Below are 20,437 nucleotides of genomic sequence, written 5' to 3'. Positions count from 1 at the left end.
TCCAGGACAACATGGAATCTGGGGCTCTGTGCTTTCTTTCCTTCTGAACAAGTGTTACTGTTTTCTGCACAAAAGCGATTCTGCGAGGCAATGTGAACAGGCACATAGAAGGTGCTAGCAGGGAATTCTCTGCCTGCCTTTCCCCAGTGCTCTGCAAGCTCTCCAGGACAACATAAAATCTGGGGCTCTGTGCTTTCTTTCCTTCTGAACAAGTGTTACTGTTTTCTGCACAAAAGCGATTCTGCGAAGCAATGTGAACACTTCTGCTTCCCAGGCACAGAGAAGGTGCTAGCAAGGAATTCTCTGCCCGCCTTTCCCCAGTGCTCTGCAAGCTCTCCAGGACAACAGCAAATCTGGGGCTCTGTGCTTTCTTTCCTTCTGAACAAGTGTTACTGTTTTCTGCACAAAAGCGATTCTGCGAAGCAATGTGAACAGGCACAGAGAAGGTGCTATCAGGGAATTCTCTGCCTGCCTTTCCCCAGTGCTCTGCAAGCTCTCCAGGACAACATAAAATCTGGGGCTCTGTGCTTTCTTTCGTTCTGAACAAGTGTTACTGTTTTCTGCACAAAAGCGATTCTTGCGAAGCAATGTGAACACTTCTGATTACCAGGCACAGAGAAGGTGCTATCAGGGAATTCTCTGCCTGCCTTTCCCCAGTGCTCTGCAAGCTCTCCAGGACAACATAGAATCTGGGGCTCTGTGCTTTCTTTCCTTCTGAACAAGTGTTACTGTTTTCTGCACAAAAGCGATTCTGCGAAGCAATGTGAACACTTCTGCTTCCCAGGCACAGAGAAGGTGCTAGCAAGGAATTCTCTGCCTGCCTTTCCCCAGTGCTCTGCAAGCTCTCCAGGACAACATAAAATCTGGGGCTCTGTGCTTTCTTTCCATCTGAACAAGTGTTACTGTTTTCTGCACAAAAGCGATTCTGCGAAGCAATGTGAACAGGCACAGAGAAGGTGCTAGCAGGGAATTCTCTGCCTGCCTTTCCCCAGTGCTCTGCAAGCTCTCCAGGACAACATAAAATCTGGGGCTCTGTGCTTTCTTTCATTCTGAACAAGTGTTACTGTTTTCTGCACAAAAGCGATTCTGCGAAGCAATGTGAACACTTCTGATTCTCAGGCACAGAGAAGGTGCTAGCAGGGAATTCTCTGCCTGCCTTTTCCCAGTGCTCTGCAAGCTCTCCAGGACAACAGCAAATCTGGGGCTCTGTGCTTTGTTTCGTTCTGAACAAGTGTTACTGTTTTCTGCACAAAAGCGATTCTGCGAGGCAATGTGAAGAGGCACATAGAAGGTGCTAGCAGGGAATTCTCTGCCTGCCTTTCCCCAGTGCTCTGCAAGCTCTCCATGACAACATAAAATCTGGGGCTCTGTGCTTTCTTTCCTTCTGAACAAGTGTTAGTGTTTTCTGCACAAAAGCGATTCTTGCGAAGCAATGTGAACACTTCTGCTTCCCAGGCACAGAGAAGGTGCTAGCAAGGAATTCTCTGCCCGCCTTTCCCCAGTGCTCTGCAAGCTCTCCAGGACAACAGCAAATCTGGGGCTCTGTGCTTTCTTTCGTTCTGAACAAGTGTTACTGTTTTCTGCACAAAAGCGATTCTGCGAAGCAATGTGAACAGGCACAGAGAAGGTGCTAGCAGGGAATTCTCTGCCTGCCTTTACCCAGTGCTCTGCAAGCTCTCCAGGACAACATAAAATCTGGGGCTCTGTGCTTTCTTTCCTTCTGAACAAATGTTACTGTTTTCTGTACAAAAGCGATTCTTGCGAAGCAATGTGAACACTTCTGCTTCCCAGGCACAGAGAAGGTGCTAGCAGGGAATTCTCTGCCTGCCTTTCCCCAGTGCTCTGCAAGCTCTCCAGGACAACATAAAATCTGGGGCTCTGTGCTTTCTTTCCTTCTGAACAAGTGTTACTGTTTTCTGCACAAAAGCGATTCTGCGAAGCAATGTGAACAGGCACAGAGAAGGTGCTAGCAGGGAATTCTCTGCCTGCCTTTCCGCAGTGCTCTGCAAGCTCTCCAGGACAACATAGAATCTGGGGCTCTGTGCTTTCTTTCGTTCTGAACAAGTGTTACAGTTTTCTGCACAAAAGCGATTCTGCGAAGCAATGTGAACACTTCTGCTTCCCAGGCACAGAGAAGGTGCTATCAGGGAATTCTCTGCCTGCCTTTCCCCAGTGCTCTGCAAGCTCTCCAGGACAACATAGAATCTGGGGCTCTGTGCTTTCTTTCCTTCTGAACAAGTGTTACTGTTTTCTGCACAAAAGCGATTCAGCAAAGCAATGTGAACAGGCACAGAGAAGGTGCTAGCAGGGAATTCTCTGCCTGCCTTTCCCCAGTGCTCTGCAAGCTCTCCAGGACAACATAAAATCTGGGGCTCTGTGCTTTCTTTCGTTCTGAACAAGTGTTACTGTTTTCTGCACAAAAGCGATTCTGCGAAGCAATGTGAACACTTCTGCTTCCCAGGCACAGAGAAGGTGCTAGCAAGGAATTCTCTGCCTGCCTTTCCCCAGTGCTCTGCAAGCTCTCCAGGACAACATAAAATCTGGGGCTCTGTGCTTTCTTTCCTTCTGAACAAGTGTTTCTGTTTTCTGCACAAAAGCGATTCTGCGAAGCAATGTGAACAGGCACAGAGAAGGTGCTATCAGGGAATTCTCTGCCTGCCTTTCCCCAGTGCTCTGCAAGCTCTCCAGGACAACATAAAATCTGGGGCTCTGTGCTTTCTTTCGTTCTGAACATGTGTTACTGTTTTCTGCACAAAAGCGATTCTTGCGAAGCAATGTGAACACTTCTGCTTCCCAGGCACAGAGAAGGTGCTAGCAGGGAATTCTCTGCCTGCCTTTCCCCAGTGCTCTGCAAGCTCTCCAGGACAACATAGAATCTGGGGCTCTGTGCTTTCTTTCCTTCTGAACAAGTGTTACTGTTTTCTGCACAAAAGCGATTCTGCGAAGCAATGTGAACACTTCTGCTTCCCAGGCACAGAGAAGGTGCTAGCAAGGAATTCTCTGCCTGCCTTTCCCCAGTGCTCTGCAAGCTCTCCAGGACAACATAAAATCTGGGGCTCTGTGCTTTCTTTCCTTCTGAACAAGTGTTACTGTTTTCTGCACAAAAGCGATTCTGCGAAGCAATGTGAACAGGCACAGAGAAGGTGCTAGCAGGGAATTCTCTGCCTGCCTTTCCCCAGTGCTCTGCAAGCTCTCCAGGACAACATAAAATCTGGGGCTCTGTGCTTTCTTTCCTTCTGAACAAGTGTTATTGTTTTCTGCACAAAAGCGATTCTGCGAAGCAATGTGAACAGGCACAGAGAAGGTGCTAGCAGGGAATTCCTGCCTGCCTTTCCCCAGTGCTCTGCAAGCTCTCCAGGACAACATAGAATCTGGGGCTCTGTGCTTTCTTTCCTTCTGAACAAGTGTTACTGTTTTCTGCACAAAAGCGATTCAGCAAAGCAATGTGAACAGGCACAGAGAAGGTGCTATCAGGGAATTCTCTGCCTGCCTTTCCCCAGTGCTCTGCAAGCTCTCCAGGACAACATAAAATCTGGGGCTCTGTGCTTTCTTTCCTTCTGAACAAGTGTTACTGTTTTCTGCACAAAAGCGATTCTGCGAAGCAATGTGAACACTTCTGCTTCCCAGGCACAGAGAAGGTGCTAGCAAGGAATTCTCTGCCTGCCTTTCCCCAGTGCTCTGCAAGCTCTCCAGGACAACATAGAATCTGGGGCTCTGTGCTTTCTTTCCTTCTGAACAAGTGTTACTGTTTTCTGCACAAAAGCGATTCTGCGAAGCAATGTGAACAGGCACAGAGAAGGTGCTATCAGGGAATTCTCTGCCTGCCTTTCCCCAGTGCTCTGCAAGCTCTCCAGGACAACATAAAATCTGGGGCTCTGTGCTTTCTTTCCTTCTGAACAAGTGTTAGTGTTTTCTGCACAAAAGCGATTCTGCGAAGCAATGTGAACAGGCACAGAGAAGGTGCTATCAGGGAATTCTCTGCCTGCCTTTCCCCAGTGCTCTGCAAGCTCTCCAGGACAACATAGAATCTGGGGCTCTGTGCTTTCTTTCGTTCTGAACAACTGTTACTGTTTTCCGCACAAAAGCGATTCTTGCGAAGCAATGTGAACACTTCTGCTTCCCTGGCACAGAGAAGGTGCTAGCAGGGAATTCTCTGCCTGCCTTTCCCCAGTGCTCTGCAAGCTCTCCAGGGCAACATAAAATCTGGGGCTCTGTGCTTTCTTTCCTTCTGAACAAGTGTTAGTGTTTTCTGCACAAAAGCGATTCTTGCGAAGCGATGTGAACACTTCTGCTTCCCAGGCACAGAGAAGGTGCTAGCAAGGAATTCTCTGCCTGCCTTTCCCCAGTGCTCTGCAAGCTCTCCAGGACAACATAGAATCTGGGGCTCTGTGCTTTCTTTCGTTCTGAACAAGTGTTACTGTTTTCTGCACAAAAGCGATTCTGCGAAGCAATGTGAACAGGCACAGAGAAGGTGCTATCAGGGAATTCTCTGCCTGCCTTTCCCCAGTGCTCTGCAAGCTCTCGAGGACAACATAAAATCTGGGGCTCTGTGCTTTCTTTCCTTCTGAACAAGTGTTAGTGTTTTCTGCACAAAAGCGATTCTTGCGAAGCAATGTGAACACTTCTGCTTCCCAGGCACAGAGAAGGTGCTAGCAGGGAATTCTCTGCCTGCCTTTCCCCAGTGCTCTGCAAGCTCTCCAGGACAACATAAAATCTGGGGCTCTGTGCTTTCTTTCCTTCTGAACAAGTGTTACTGTTTTCTGCACAAAAGCGATTCTTGCGAAGCAATGTGAACAGGCACAGAGAAGGTGCTAGCAGGGAATTCTCTGCCTGCCTTTCCCCAGTGCTCTGCAAGCTCTCCAGGACAACATAAAATCTGGGGCTCTGTGCTTTCTTTCCTTCTGAACAAGTGTTAGTGTTTTCCGCACAAAAGCGATTCTGCGAAGCAATGTGAACACTTCTGCTTCCCAGGCACAGAGAAGGTGCTATCAGGGAATTCTCTGCCTGCCTTTCCCCAGTGCTCTGCAAGCTCTCCAGGGCAACATAGAATCTGGGGCTCTGTGCTTTCTTTCCTTCTGAACAAGTGTTAGTGTTTTCTGCACAAAAGCGATTCTTGCGAAGCGATGTGAACACTTCTGCTTCCCAGGCACAGAGAAGGTGCTAGCAAGGAATTCTCTGCCTGCCTTTCCCCAGTGCTCTGCAAGCTCTCCAGGACAACAGCAAATCTGGGGCTCTGTGCTTTCTTTCCTTCTGAACAAGTGTTACTGTTTTCTGCACAAAAGCGATTCTGCGAAGCAATGTGAACACTTCTGCTTCCCAGGCACAGAGAAGGTGCTAGCAGGGAATTCTCTGCCTGCCTTTCCCCAGTGCTCTGCAAGCTCTCCAGGACAACATAGAATCTGGGGCTCTGTGCTTTCTTTCGTTCTGAACAAGTGTTACAGTTTTCTGCACAAAAGCGATTCTGCGAAGCAATGTGAACAGGCACAGAGAAGGTGCTAGCAGGGAATTCTCTGCCTGCCTTTCCCCAGTGCTCTGCAAGCTCTCCAGGACAACATAAAATCTGGGGCTCTGTGCTTTCTTTCGTTCTGAACAACTGTTACTGTTTTCTGCACAAAAGCGATTCTTGCGAAGCAACGTGAACACTTCTGCTTCCCAGGCACAGAGAAGGTGCTATCAGGGAATTCTCTGCCTGCCTTTCCCCAGTGCTCTGCAAGCTCTCCAGGACAACATAGAATCTGGGGCTCTGTGCTTTCTTTCCTTCTGAACAAGTGTTACTGTTTTCTGCACAAAAGCGATTCAGCAAAGCAATGTGAACAGGTACAGAGAAGGTGCTAGCAGGGAATTCTCTGCCTGCCTTTCCCCAGTGCTCTGCAAGCTCTCCAGGACAACATAGAATCTGGGGCTCTGTGCTTTCTTTCCTTCTGAACAAGTGTTACTGTTTTCTGCACAAAAGCGATTCTGCGAAGCAATGTGAACACTTCTGCTTCCCAGGCACAGAGAAGGTGCTAGCAAGGAATTCTCTGCCTGCCTTTCCCCAGTGCTCTGCAAGCTCTCCAGGACAACATAAAATCTGGGGCTCTGTGCTTTCTTTCCTTCTGAACAACTGTTACTGTTTTCTGCACAAAAGCGATTCTGCGAAGCAATGTGAACAGGCACAGAGAAGGTGCTAGCAGGGAATTCTCTGCCTGCCTTTCCCCAGTGCTCTGCAAGCTCTCCAGGACAACATAAAATCTGGGGCTCTGTGCTTTCTTTCCTTCTGAACAAGTGTTACTGTTTTCTGCACAAAATCGATTCTTGCGAAGCAATGTGAACACTTCTGCTTCCCAGGCACAGAGAAGGTGCTATCAGGGAATTCTCTGCCTGCCTTTCCCCAGTGCTCTGCAAGCTCTCCAGGACAACATAGAATCTGGGGCTCTGTGCTTTCTTTCGTTCTGAACAACTGTTACTGTTTTCTGCACAAAAGCGATTCTTGCGAAGCAATGCGAACACTTCTGCTTCCCAGGCACAGAGAAGGTGCTAGCAGGGAATTCTCTGCCAGCCTTTCCCCAGTGCTCTGCAAGCTCTCCAGGGCAACATAAAATCTGGGGCTCTGTGCTTTCTTTCCTTCTGAACAAGTGTTAGTTTTTTCTGCACAAAAGCGATTCTTGCGAAGCGATGTGAACACTTCTGCTTCCCAGGCACAGAGAAGGTGCTAGCAAGGAATTCTCTGCCTGCCTTTCCCCAGTGCTCTGCAAGCTCTCCAGGACAACATAGAATCTGGGGCTCTGTGCTTTCTTTCGTTCTGAACAAGTGTTACTGTTTTCTGCACAAAAGCGATTCTGCGAAGCAATGTGAACACTTCTGCTTCCCAGGCACAGAGAAGGTGCTAGCAGGGAATTCTCTGCCTGCCTTTCCCCAGTGCTCTGCAAGCTCTCCAGGACAACATAGAATCTGGGGCTCTGTGCTTTCTTTCGTTCTGAACAAGTGTTACAGTTTTCTGCACAAAAGCGATTCTGCGAAGCAATGTGAACAGGCACAGAGAAGGTGCTATCAGGGAATTCTCTGCCTGCCTTTCCCCAGTGCTCTGCAAGCTCTCCAGGACAACATAGAATCTGGGGCTCTGTGCTTTCTTTCCTTCTGAACAAGTGTTACTGTTTTCTGCACAAAAGCGATTCAGCAAAGCAATGTGAACACTTCTGCTTCCCAGGCACAGAGAAGGTGCTATCAGGGAATTCTCTGCCTGCCTTTCCCCAGTGCTCTGCAAGCTCTCCAGGACAACATAGAATCTGGGGCTCTGTGCTTTCTTTCCTTCTGAACAAGTGTTACTGTTTTCTGCACAAAAGCGATTCTGCGAAGCAATGTGAACAGGCACAGAGAAGGTGCTATCAGGGAATTCTCTGCCTGCCTTTCCCCAGTGCTCTGCAAGCTCTCCAGGACAACATAGAATCTGGGGCTCTGTGCTTTCTTTCGTTCTGAACAAGTGTTAGTGTTTTCTGCACAAAAGCGATTCTGCGAAGCAATGTGAACACTTCTGCTTCCCAGGCACAGAGAAGGTGCTATCAGGGAATTCTCTGCCTGCCTTTCCCCAGTGCTCTGCAAGCTCTCCAGGACAACATAGAATCTGGGGCTCTGTGCTTTCTTTCGTTCTGAACAAGTGTTAGTGTGTTCTGCACAAAAGCGATTCTGCGAAACAATGTGAACACTTCTGCTTCCCAGGCACAGAGAAGGTGCTAGCAGGGAATTCTCTGCCTGCCTTTCCCCAGTGCTCTGCAAGCTCTCCAGGACAACATAGAATCTGGTGCTCTGTGCTTTCTTTCCTTCTGAACAAGTGTTACTGTTTTCTGCACAAAAGCGATTCTGCGAAACAATGTGAACACTTCTGCTTCCCAGGCACAGAGAAGGTGCTAGCAGGGAATTCTCTGCCTGCCTTTCCCCAGTGCTCTGCAAGCTCTCCAGGACAACATAGAATCTGGGGCTCTGTGCTTTCTTTCGTTCTGAACAACTGTTACTGTTTTCTGCACAAAAGCAATTCTTGCGAAGCAATGTGAACACTTCTGCTTCCCAGGCACAGAGAAGGTGCTAGCAGGGAATTCTCTGCCTGCCTTTCCCCAGTGCTCTGCAAGCTCTCCAGGACAACATAAAATCTGGGGCTCTGTGCTTTCTTTCCTTCTGAACAAGTGTTACTGTTTTCTGCACAAAAGCGATTCTTGCGAAGCAATGTGAACAGGCACAGAGAAGGTGCTAGCAGGGAATTCTCTGCCTGCCTTTCCCCAGTGCTCTGCAAGCTCTCCAGGACAACATAAAATCTGGGGCTCTGTGCTTTCTTTCCTTCTGAACAAGTGTTAGTGTTTTCCGCACAAAAGCGATTCTGCGAAGCAATGTGAACACTTCTGCTTCCCAGGCACAGAGAAGGTGCTATCAGGGAATTCTCTGCCTGCCTTTCCCCAGTGCTCTGCAAGCTCTCCAGGGCAACATAGAATCTGGGGCTCTGTGCTTTCTTTCCTTCTGAACAAGTGTTAGTGTTTTCTGCACAAAAGCGATTCTTGCGAAGCGATGTGAACACTTCTGCTTCCCAGGCACAGAGAAGGTGCTAGCAAGGAATTCTCTGCCTGCCTTTCCCCAGTGCTCTGCAAGCTCTCCAGGACAACAGCAAATCTGGGGCTCTGTGCTTTCTTTCCTTCTGAACAAGTGTTACTGTTTTCTGCACAAAAGCGATTCTGCGAAGCAATGTGAACACTTCTGCTTCCCAGGCACAGAGAAGGTGCTAGCAGGGAATTCTCTGCCTGCCTTTCCCCAGTGCTCTGCAAGCTCTCCAGGACAACATAGAATCTGGGGCTCTGTGCTTTCTTTCGTTCTGAACAAGTGTTACAGTTTTCTGCACAAAAGCGATTCTGCGAAGCAATGTGAACAGGCACAGAGAAGGTGCTAGCAGGGAATTCTCTGCCTGCCTTTCCCCAGTGCTCTGCAAGCTCTCCAGGACAACATAAAATCTGGGGCTCTGTGCTTTCTTTCGTTCTGAACAACTGTTACTGTTTTCTGCACAAAAGCGATTCTTGCGAAGCAATGTGAACACTTCTGCTTCCCAGGCACAGAGAAGGTGCTAGCAGGGAATTCTCTGCCTGCCTTTCCCCAGTGCTCTGCAAGCTCTCCAGGACAACATAGAATCTGGGGCTCTGTGCTTTCTTTCCTTCTGAACAAGTGTTACTGTTTTCTGCACAAAAGCGATTCAGCAAAGCAATGTGAACAGGTACAGAGAAGGTGCTAGCAGGGAATTCTCTGCCTGCCTTTCCCCAGTGCTCTGCAAGCTCTCCAGGACAACATAGAATCTGGGGCTCTGTGCTTTCTTTCCTTCTGAACAAGTGTTACTGTTTTCTGCACAAAAGCGATTCTGCGAAGCAATGTGAACACTTCTGCTTCCCAGGCACAGAGAAGGTGCTAGCAAGGAATTCTCTGCCTGCCTTTCCCCAGTGCTCTGCAAGCTCTCCAGGACAACATAAAATCTGGGGCTCTGTGCTTTCTTTCCTTCTGAACAACTGTTACTGTTTTCTGCACAAAAGCGATTCTGCGAAGCAATGTGAACAGGCACAGAGAAGGTGCTAGCAGGGAATTCTCTGCCTGCCTTTCCCCAGTGCTCTGCAAGCTCTCCAGGACAACATAAAATCTGGGGCTCTGTGCTTTCTTTCCTTCTGAACAAGTGTTACTGTTTTCTGCACAAAATCGATTCTTGCGAAGCAATGTGAACACTTCTGCTTCCCAGGCACAGAGAAGGTGCTAGCAAGGAATTCTCTGCCTGCCTTTCCCCAGTGCTCTGCAAGCTCTCCAGGACAACAGCAAATCTGGGGCTCTGTGCTTTCTTTCCTTCTGAACAAGTGTTACTGTTTTCTGCACAAAAGCGATTCTGCGAAGCAATGTGAACACTTCTGCTTCCCAGGCACAGAGAAGGTGCTAGCAGGGAATTCTCTGCCTGCCTTTCCCCAGTGCTCTGCAAGCTCTCCAGGACAACATAGAATCTGGGGCTCTGTGCTTTCTTTCGTTCTGAACAAGTGTTACTGTTTTCTGCACAAAAGCGATTCTGCGAAGCAATGTGAACACTTCTGCTTCCCAGGCACAGAGAAGGTGCTAGCAGGGAATTCTCTGCCTGCCTTTCCCCAGTGCTCTGCAAGCTCTCCAGGACAACATAGAATCTGGGGCTCTGTGCTTTCTTTCGTTCTGAACAAGTGTTACAGTTTTCTGCACAAAAGCGATTCTGCGAAGCAATGTGAACAGGCACAGAGAAGGTGCTATCAGGGAATTCTCTGCCTGCCTTTCCCCAGTGCTCTGCAAGCTCTCCAGGACAACATAGAATCTGGGGCTCTGTGCTTTCTTTCCTTCTGAACAAGTGTTACTGTTTTCTGCACAAAAGCGATTCTGCGAAGCAATGTGAACACTTCTGCTTCCCAGGCACAGAGAAGGTGCTATCAGGGAATTCTCTGCCTGCCTTTCCCCAGTGCTCTGCAAGCTCTCCAGGACAACATAGAATCTGGGGCTCTGTGCTTTCTTTCGTTCTGAACAAGTGTTAGTGTGTTCTGCACAAAAGCGATTCTGCGAAACAATGTGAACACTTCTGCTTCCCAGGCACAGAGAAGGTGCTAGCAGGGAATTCTCTGCCTGCCTTTCCCCAGTGCTCTGCAAGCTCTCCAGGACAACATAGAATCTGGTGCTCTGTGCTTTCTTTCCTTCTGAACAAGTGTTACTGTTTTCTGCACAAAAGCGATTCTGCGAAACAATGTGAACACTTCTGCTTCCCAGGCACAGAGAAGGTGCTAGCAGGGAATTCTCTGCCTGCCTTTCCCCAGTGCTCTGCAAGCTCTCCAGGACAACATAAAATCTGGGGCTCTGTGCTTTCTTTCGTTCTGAACAACTGTTACTGTTTTCTGCACAAAAGCAATTCTTGCGAAGCAATGTGAACACTTCTGCTTCCCAGGCACAGAGAAGGTGCTAGCAGGGAATTCTCTGCCTGCCTTTCCCCAGTGCTCTGCAAGCTCTCCAGGACAACATAAAATCTGGGGCTCTGTGCTTTCTTTCCTTCTGAACAAGTGTTACTGTTTTCTGCACAAAAGCGATTCTGCGAAGCAATGTGAACAGGCACATAGAAGGTGCTAGCAGGGAATTCTCTGCCTGCCTTTCCCCAGTGCTCTGCAAGCTCTCCAGGACAACATAAAATCTGGGACTCTGTGCTTTCTTTCCTTCTGAACAAGTGTTAGTGTTATCTGCACAAAAGCGATACTTGCGAAGCGATGTGAACACTTCTGCTTCCCAGGCACAGAGAAGGTGCTAGCAAGGAATTCTCTGCCTGCCTTTCCCCAGTGCTGTGCAAGCTCTCCAGGACAACAGCAAATCTGGGGCTCTGTGCTTTCTTTCGTTCTGAACAAGTGTTATTGTTTTCTGCACAAAAGCGATTCTGCGAGGCAATGTGAACAGGCACATAGAAGGTGCTAGCAGGGAATTCTCTGCCTGCCTTTCCCCAGTGCTCTGCAAGCTCTCCAGGACAACATAAAATCTGGGGCTCTGTGCTTTCTTTCCTTCTGAACAAGTGTTAGTGTTTTCTGCACAAAAGCGATTCTTGCGAAGCAATGTGAACACTTCTGCTTCCCAGGCACAGAGAAGGTGCTAGCAAGGAATTCTCTGCCTGCCTTTCCCCAGTGCTCTGCAAGCTCTCCAGGACAACAGCAAATCTGGGGCTCTGTGCTTTCTTTCCTTCTGAACAAGTGTTACTGTTTTCTGCACAAAAGCGATTCTGCGAAGCAATGTGAACAGGCACAGAGAAGGTGCTAGCAGGGAATTCTCTGCCTGCCTTTCCCCAGTGCTCTGCAAGCTCTCCAGGACAACATAAAATCTGGGGCTCTGTGCTTTCTTTCCTTCTGAACAAGTGTTACTGTTTTCTGCACAAAAGCGATTCTTGCGAAGCAATGTGAACACTTCTGCTTCCCAGGCACAGAGAAGGTGCTAGCAGGGAATTCTCTGCCTGCCTTTCCCCAGTGCTCTGCAAGCTCTCCAGGACAACATAAAATCTGGGGCTCTGTGCTTTCTTTCCTTCTGAACAAGTGTTACTGTTTTCTGCACAAAAGCGATTCTGCGAAGCAATGTGAACAGGCACAGAGCAGGTGCTAGCAGGGAATTCTCTGCTTGCCTTTCCCCAGTGCTCTGCAAGCTGTCCAGGACAACATAGAATCTGGGGCTCTGTGCTTTCTTTCCTTCTGAACAAGTGTTACAGTTTTCTGCACAAAAGCGATTCTGCGAAGCAATGTGAACAGGCACAGAGAAGGTGCTAGCAGGGAATTCTCTGCCTGCCTTTCCCCAGTGCTCTGCAAGCTCTCCAGGACAACATAAAATCTGGGGCTCTGTGCTTTCTTTCGTTCTGAACAACTGTTACTGTTTTCTGCACAAAAGCGATTCTTGCGAAGCAATGTGAACACTTCTGCTTCCCAGGCACAGAGAAGGTGCTAGCAGGGAATTCTCTGCCTGCCTTTCCCCAGTGCTCTGCAAGCTCTCCAGGACAACATAAAATCTGGGGGTCTGTGCTTTCTTTCCTTCTGAACAAGTGTTACTGTTTTCTGCACAAAAGCGATTCTGCGAAGCAATGTGAACAGGCACAGAGAAGGTGCTATCAGGGAATTCTCTGCCTGCCTTTCCCCAGTGCTCTGCAAGCTCTCCAGGGCAACATAAAATCTGGGGCTCTGTGCTTTCTTTCGTTCTGAACAACTGTTACTGTTTTCTGCACAAAAGCGATTCTTGCGAAGCAATGTGAACACTTCTGCTTCCCAGGCACAGAGAAGGTGCTATCAGGGAATTCTCTGCCTGCCTTTCCCCAGTGCTCTGCAAGCTCTCCAGGGCAACATAAAATCTGGGGCTCTGTGCTTTCTTTTCTTCTGAACAAGTGTTAGTGTTTTCTGCACAAAAGCGATTCTTGCGAAGCGATGTGAACACTTCTGCTTCCCAGGCACAGAGAAGGTGCTAGCAAGGAATTCTCTGCCTGCCTTTCCCCAGTGCTCTGCAAGCTCTCCAGGACAACATAGAATCTGGGGCTCTGTGCTTTCTTTCGTTCTGAACAAGTGTTACTGTTTTCTGCACAAAAGCGATTCTGCGAAGCAATGTGAACACTTCTGCTTCCCAGGCACAGAGAAGGTGCTAGCAGGGAATTCTCTGCCTGCCTTTCCCCAGTGCTCTGCAAGCTCTCCAGGACAACAGCAAATCTGGGGCTCTGTGCTTTCTTTCGTTCTGAACAAGTGTTACTGTTTTCTGCACAAAAGCGATTCTGCGAAGCAATGTGAACAGGCACAGAGAAGGTGCTATCAGGGAATTCTCTGCCTGCCTTTCCCCAGTGCTCTGCAAGCTCTCCAGGACAACATAAAATCTTGGGCTCTGTGCTTTCTTTCCTTCTGAACAAGTGTTAGTGTTTTCTGCACAAAAGCGATTCTTGCGAAGCAATGTGAACACTTCTGCTTCCCAGGCACAGAGAAGGTGCTAGCAGGGAATTCTCTGCCTGCCTTTCCCCAGTGCTCTGCAAGCTCTCCAGGGCAACATAAAATCTGGGGCTCTGTGCTTTCTTTCGTTCTGAACAACTGTTACTGTTTTCTGCACAAAAGCGATTCTGCGAAGCAATGTGAACACTTCTGCTTCCCAGGCACAGAGAAGGTGCTAGCAAGGAATTCTCTGCCTGCCTTTCCCCAGTGCTCTGCAAGCTCTCCAGGACAACATAAAATCTGGGGCTCTGTGCTTTCTTTCCTTCTGAACAAGTGTTTCTGTTTTCTGCACAAAAGCGATTCTGCGAAGCAATGTGAACAGGCACAGAGAAGGTGCTATCAGGGAATTCTCTGCCTGCCTTTCCCCAGTGCTCTGCAAGCTCTCCAGGACAACATAAAATCTGGGGCTCTGTGCTTTCTTTCCTTCTGAACAAGTGTTACTGTTTTCTGCACAAAAGCGATTCTGCGAAGCAATGTGAACACTTCTGCTTCCCAGGCACAGAGAAGGTGCTAGCAAGGAATTCTCTGCCTGCCTTTCCCCAGTGCTCTGCAAGCTCTCCAGGACAACATAAAATCTGGGGCTCTGTGCTTTCTTTCCTTCTGAACAAGTGTTTCTGTTTTCTGCGCAAAAGCGATTCTGCGAAGCAATGTGAACAGGCACAGAGAAGGTGCTATCAGGGAATTCTCTGCCTGCCTTTCCCCAGTGCTCTGCAAGCTCTCCAGGACAACATAAAATCTGGGGCTCTGTGCTTTCTTTCGTTCTGAACAAGTGTTACTGTTTTCTGCACAAAAGCGATTCTTGCGAAGCAATGTGAACACTTCTGATTACCAGGCACAGAGAAGGTGCTATCAGGGAATTCTCTGCCTGCCTTTCCCCAGTGCTCTGCAAGCTCTCCAGGACAACATAGAATCTGGGGCTCTGTGCTTTCTTTCCTTCTGAACAAGTGTTACTGTTTTCTGCACAAAAGCGATTCTGCGAAGCAATGTGAACACTTCTGCTTCCCAGGCACAGAGAAGGTGCTAGCAAGGAATTCTCTGCCTGCCTTTCCCCAGTGCTCTGCAAGCTCTCCAGGACAACATAAAATCTGGGGCTCTGTGCTTTCTTTCGTTCTGAACAAGTGTTACTGTTTTCTGCACAAAAGCGATTCTGCGAAGCAATGTGAACACTTCTGCTTCCCAGGCACAGAGAAGGTGCTAGCAGGGAATTCTCTGCCAGCCTTTCCCCAGTGCTCTGCAAGCTCTCCAGGGCAACATAAAATCTGGGGCTCTGTGCTTTCTTTCCTTCTGAACAAGTGTTAGTTTTTTCTGCACAAAAGCGATTCTTGCGAAGCGATGTGAACACTTCTGCTTCCCAGGCACAGAGAAGGTGCTAGCAAGGAATTCTCTGCCTGCCTTTCCCCAGTGCTCTGCAAGCTCTCCAGGACAACAGCAAATCTGGGGCTCTGTGCTTTCTTTCGTTCTGAACAAGTGTTACTGTTTTCTGCACAAAAGCGATTCTGCGAAGCAATGTGAACACTTCTGCTTCCCAGGCACAGAGAAGGTGCTAGCAGGGAATTCTCTGCCTGCCTTTCCCCAGTGCTCTGCAAGCTCTCCAGGACAACAGCAAATCTGGGGCTCTGTGCTTTCTTTCGTTCTGAACAAGTGTTACTGTTTTCTGCACAAAAGCGATTCTGCGAAGCAATGTGAACAGGCACAGAGAAGGTGCTAGCAGGGAATTCTCTGCCTGCCTTTCCCCAGTGCTCTGCAAGCTCTCCAGGACAACATAAAATCTGGGGCTCTGTGCTTTCTTTCGTTCTGAACAACTGTTACTGTTTTCTGCACAAAAGCGATTCTTGCGAAGCAATGTGAACACTTCTGCTTCCCAGGCACAGAGAAGGTGCTATCAGGGAATTCTCTGCCTGCCTTTCCCCAGTGCTCTGCAAGCTCTCCAGGACAACATAGAATCTGGGGCTCTGTGCTTTCTTTCCTTCTGAACAAGTGTTACTGTTTTCTGCACAAAAGCGATTCAGCAAAGCAATGTGAACAGGTACAGAGAAGGTGCTAGCAGGGAATTCTCTGCCTGCCTTTCCCCAGTGCTCTGCAAGCTCTCCAGGACAACATAGAATCTGGGGCTCTGTGCTTTCTTTCCTTCTGAACAAGTGTTACTGTTTTCTGCACAAAAGCGATTCTGCGAAGCAATGTGAACACTTCTGCTTCCCAGGCACAGAGAAGGTGCTAGCAAGGAATTCTCTGCCTGCCTTTCCCCAGTGCTCTGCAAGCTCTCCAGGACAACATAAAATCTGGGGCTCTGTGCTTTCTTTCCTTCTGAACAACTGTTACTGTTTTCTGCACAAAAGCGATTCTGCGAAGCAATGTGAACAGGCACAGAGAAGGTGCTAGCAGGGAATTCTCTGCCTGCCTTTCCCCAGTGCTCTGCAAGCTCTCCAGGACAACATAAAATCTGGGGCTCTGTGCTTTCTTTCCTTCTGAACAAGTGTTACTGTTTTCTGCACAAAATCGATTCTTGCGAAGCAATGTGAACACTTCTGCTTCCCAGGCACAGAGAAGGTGCTATCAGGGAATTCTCTGCCTGCCTTTCCCCAGTGCTCTGCAAGCTCTCCAGGACAACATAGAATCTGGGGCTCTGTGCTTTCTTTCGTTCTGAACAACTGTTACTGTTTTCTGCACAAAAGCGATTCTTGCGAAGCAATGTGAACACTTCTGCTTCCCAGGCACAGAGAAGGTGCTAGCAGGGAATTCTCTGCCAGCCTTTCCCCAGTGCTCTGCAAGCTCTCCAGGGCAACATAAAATCTGGGGCTCTGTGCTTTCTTTCCTTCTGAACAAGTGTTAGTTTTTTCTGCACAAAAGCGATTCTTGCGAAGCGATGTGAACACTTCTGCTTCCCAGGCACAGAGAAGGTGCTAGCAAGGAATTCTCTGCCTGCCTTTCCCCAGTGCTCTGCAAGCTCTCCAGGACAACATAGAATCTGGGGCTCTGTGCTTTCTTTCGTTCTGAACAAGTGTTACTGTTTTCTGCACAAAAGCGATTCTGCGAAGCAATGTGAACACTTCTGCTTCCCAGGCACAGAGAAGGTGCTAGCAGGGAATTCTCTGCCTGCCTTTCCCCAGTGCTCTGCAAGCTCTCCAGGACAACATAGAATCTGGGGCTCTGTGCTTTCTTTCGTTCTGAACAAGTGTTACAGTTTTCTGCACAAAAGCGATTCTGCGAAGCAATGTGAACAGGCACAGAGAAGGTGCTATCAGGGAATTCTCTGCCTGCCTTTCCCCAGTGCTCTGCAAGCTCTCCAGGACAACATAGAATCTGGGGCTCTGTGCTTTCTTTCCTTCTGAACAAGTGTTACTGTTTTCTGCACAAAAGCGATTCTGCGAAGCAATGTGAACACTTCTGCTTCCCAGGCACAGAGAAGGTGCTATCAGGGAATTCTCTGCCTGCCTTTCCCCAGTGCTCTGCAAGCTCTCCAGGACAACATAGAATCTGGGGCTCTGTGCTTTCTTTCCTTCTGAACAAGTGTTACTGTTTTCTGCACAAAAGCGATTCTGCGAAGCAATGTGAACATGCACAGAGAAGGTGCTATCAGGGAATTCTCTGCCTGCCTTTCCCCAGTGCTCTGCAAGCTCTCCAGGACAACATAGAATCTGGGGCTCTGTGCTTTCTTTCGTTCTGAACAAGTGTTAGTGTTTTCTGCACAAAAGCGATTCTGCGAAGCAATGTGAACACTTCTGCTTCCCAGGCACAGAGAAGGTGCTATCAGGGAATTCTCTGCCTGCCTTTCCCCAGTGCTCTGCAAGCTCTCCAGGACAACATAGAATCTGGGGCTCTGTGCTTTCTTTTGTTCTGAACAAGTGTTAGTGTGTTCTGCACAAAAGCGATTCTGCGAAACAATGTGAACACTTCTGCTTCCCAGGCACAGAGAAGGTGCTAGCAGGGAATTCTCTGCCTGCCTTTCCCCAGTGCTCTGCAAGCTCTCCAGGACAACATAGAATCTGGTGCTCTGTGCTTTCTTTCCTTCTGAACAAGTGTTACTGTTTTCTGCACAAAAGCGATTCTGCGAAACAATGTGAACACTTCTGCTTCCCAGGCACAGAGAAGGTGCTAGCAGGGAATTCTCTGCCTGCCTTTCCCCAGTGCTCTGCAAGCTCTCCAGGACAACATAGAATCTGGGGCTCTGTGCTTTCTTTCCTTCTGAACAACTGTTACTGTTTTCTGCACAAAAGCAATTCTTGCGAAGCAATGTGAACACTTCTGCTTCCCAGGCACAGAGAAGGTGCTAGCAGGGAATTCTCTGCCTGCCTTTCCCCAGTGCTCTGCAAGCTCTCCAGGACAACATAAAATCTGGGGCTCTGTGCTTTCTTTCCTTCTGAACAAGTGTTACTGTTTTCTGCACAAAAGCGATTCTGCGAAGCAATGTGAACAGGCACAGAGAAGGTGCTAGCAGGGAATTCTCTGCCTGCCTTTACCCAGTGCTCTGCAAGCTCTCCAGGACAACATAAAATCTGGGGCTCTGTGCTTTCTTTCCTTCTGAACAAGTGTTACTGTTTTCTGCACAAAAGCGATTCTGCGAAGCAATGTGAACAGGCACATAGAAGGTGCTAGCAGGGAATTCTCTGCCTGCCTTTCCCCAGTGCTCTGCAAGCTCTCCAGGACAACATAAAATCTGGGACTCTGTGCTTTCTTTCCTTCTGAACAAGTGTTAGTGTTATCTGCACAAAAGCGATACTTGCGAAGCGATGTGAACACTTCTGCTTCCCAGGCACAGAGAAGGTGCTAGCAAGGAATTCTCTGCCTGCCTTTCCCCAGTGCTGTGCAAGCTCTCCAGGACAACAGCAAATCTGGGGCTCTGTGCTTTCTTTCGTTCTGAACAAGTGTTATTGTTTTCTGCACAAAAGCGATTCTGCGAGGCAATGTGAACAGGCACATAGAAGGTGCTAGCAGGGAATTCTCTGCCTGCCTTTCCCCAGTGCTCTGCAAGCTCTCCAGGACAACATAAAATCTGGGGCTCTGTGCTTTCTTTCCTTCTGAACAAGTGTTAGTGTTTTCTGCACAAAAGCGATTCTTGCGAAGCAATGTGAACACTTCTGCTTCCCAGGCACAGAGAAGGTGCTAGCAAGGAATTCTCTGCCTGCCTTTCCCCAGTGCTCTGCAAGCTCTCCAGGACAACAGCAAATCTGGGGCTCTGTGCTTTCTTTCCTTCTGAACAAGTGTTACTGTTTTCTGCACAAAAGCGATTCTGCGAAGCAATGTGAACAGGCACAGAGAAGGTGCTAGCAGGGAATTCTCTGCCTGCCTTTCCCCAGTGCTCTGCAAGCTCTCCAGGACAACATAAAATCTGGGGCTCTGTGCTTTCTTTCCTTCTGAACAAGTGTTACTGTTTTCTGCACAAAAGCGATTCTTGCGAAGCAATGTGAACACTTCTGCTTCCCAGGCACAGAGAAGGTGCTAGCAGGGAATTCTCTGCCTGCCTTTCCCCAGTGCTCTGCAAGCTCTCCAGGACAACATAAAATCTGGGGCTCTGTGCTTTCTTTCCTTCTGAACAAGTGTTACTGTTTTCTGCACAAAAGCGATTCTGCGAAGCAATGTGAACAGGCACAGAGCAGGTGCTAGCAGGGAATTCTCTGCTTGCCTTTCCCCAGTGCTCTGCAAGCTGTCCAGGACAACATAGAATCTGGGGCTCTGTGCTTTCTTTCCTTCTGAACAAGTGTTACAGTTTTCTGCACAAAAGCGATTCTGCGAAGCAATGTGAACAGGCACAGAGAAGGTGCTAGCAGGGAATTCTCTGCCTGCCTTTCCCCAGTGCTCTGCAAGCTCTCCAGGACAACATAAAATCTGGGGCTCTGTGCTTTCTTTCGTTCTGAACAACTGTTACTGTTTTCTGCACAAAAGCGATTCTTGCGAAGCAATGTGAACACTTCTGCTTCCCAGGCACAGAGAAGGTGCTAGCAGGGAATTCTCTGCCTGCCTTTCCCCAGTGCTCTGCAAGCTCTCCAGGACAACATAAAATCTGGGGGTCTGTGCTTTCTTTCCTTCTGAACAAGTGTTACTGTTTTCTGCACAAAAGCGATTCTGCGAAGCAATGTGAACAGGCACAGAGAAGGTGCTATCAGGGAATTCTCTGCCTGCCTTTCCCCAGTGCTCTGCAAGCTCTCCAGGACAACATAAAATCTGGGGCTCTGTGCTTTCTTTCGTTCTGAACAACTGTTACTGTTTTCTGCACAAAAGCGATTCTTGCGAAGCAATGTGAACACTTCTGCTTCCCAGGCACAGAGAAGGTGCTATCAGGGAATTCTCTGCCTGCCTTTCCCCAGTGCTCTGCAAGCTCTCCAGGGCAACATAAAATCTGGGGCTCTGTGCTTTCTTTTCTTCTGAACAAGTGTTAGTGTTTTCTGCACAAAAGCGATTCTTGCGAAGCGATGTGAACACTTCTGCTTCCCAGGCACAGAGAAGGTGCTAGCAAGGAATTCTCTGCCTGCCTTTCCCCAGTGCTCTGCAAGCTCTCCAGGACAACATAGAATCTGGGGCTCTGTGCTTTCTTTCGTTCTGAACAAGTGTTACTGTTTTCTGCACAAAAGCGATTCTGCGAAGCAATGTGAACACTTCTGCTTCCCAGGCACAGAGAAGGTGCTAGCAGGGAATTCTCTGCCTGCCTTTCCCCAGTGCTCTGCAAGCTCTCCAGGACAACAGCAAATCTGGGGCTCTGTGCTTTCTTTCGTTCTGAACAAGTGTTACTGTTTTCTGCACAAAAGCGATTCTGCGAAGCAATGTGAACAGGCACAGAGAAGGTGCTATCAGGGAATTCTCTGCCTGCCTTTCCCCAGTGCTCTGCAAGCTCTCCAGGACAACATAAAATCTTGGGCTCTGTGCTTTCTTTCCTTCTGAACAAGTGTTAGTGTTTTCTGCACAAAAGCGATTCTTGCGAAGCAATGTGAACACTTCTGCTTCCCAGGCACAGAGAAGGTGCT

Source organism: Strix aluco, chromosome 12 (assembly GCF_031877795.1).
Source record: "Strix aluco isolate bStrAlu1 chromosome 12, bStrAlu1.hap1, whole genome shotgun sequence".
Lineage (NCBI taxonomy): Eukaryota > Metazoa > Chordata > Aves > Strigiformes > Strigidae > Strix > Strix aluco.
This window is presented reverse-complemented; position numbering follows the sequence as displayed.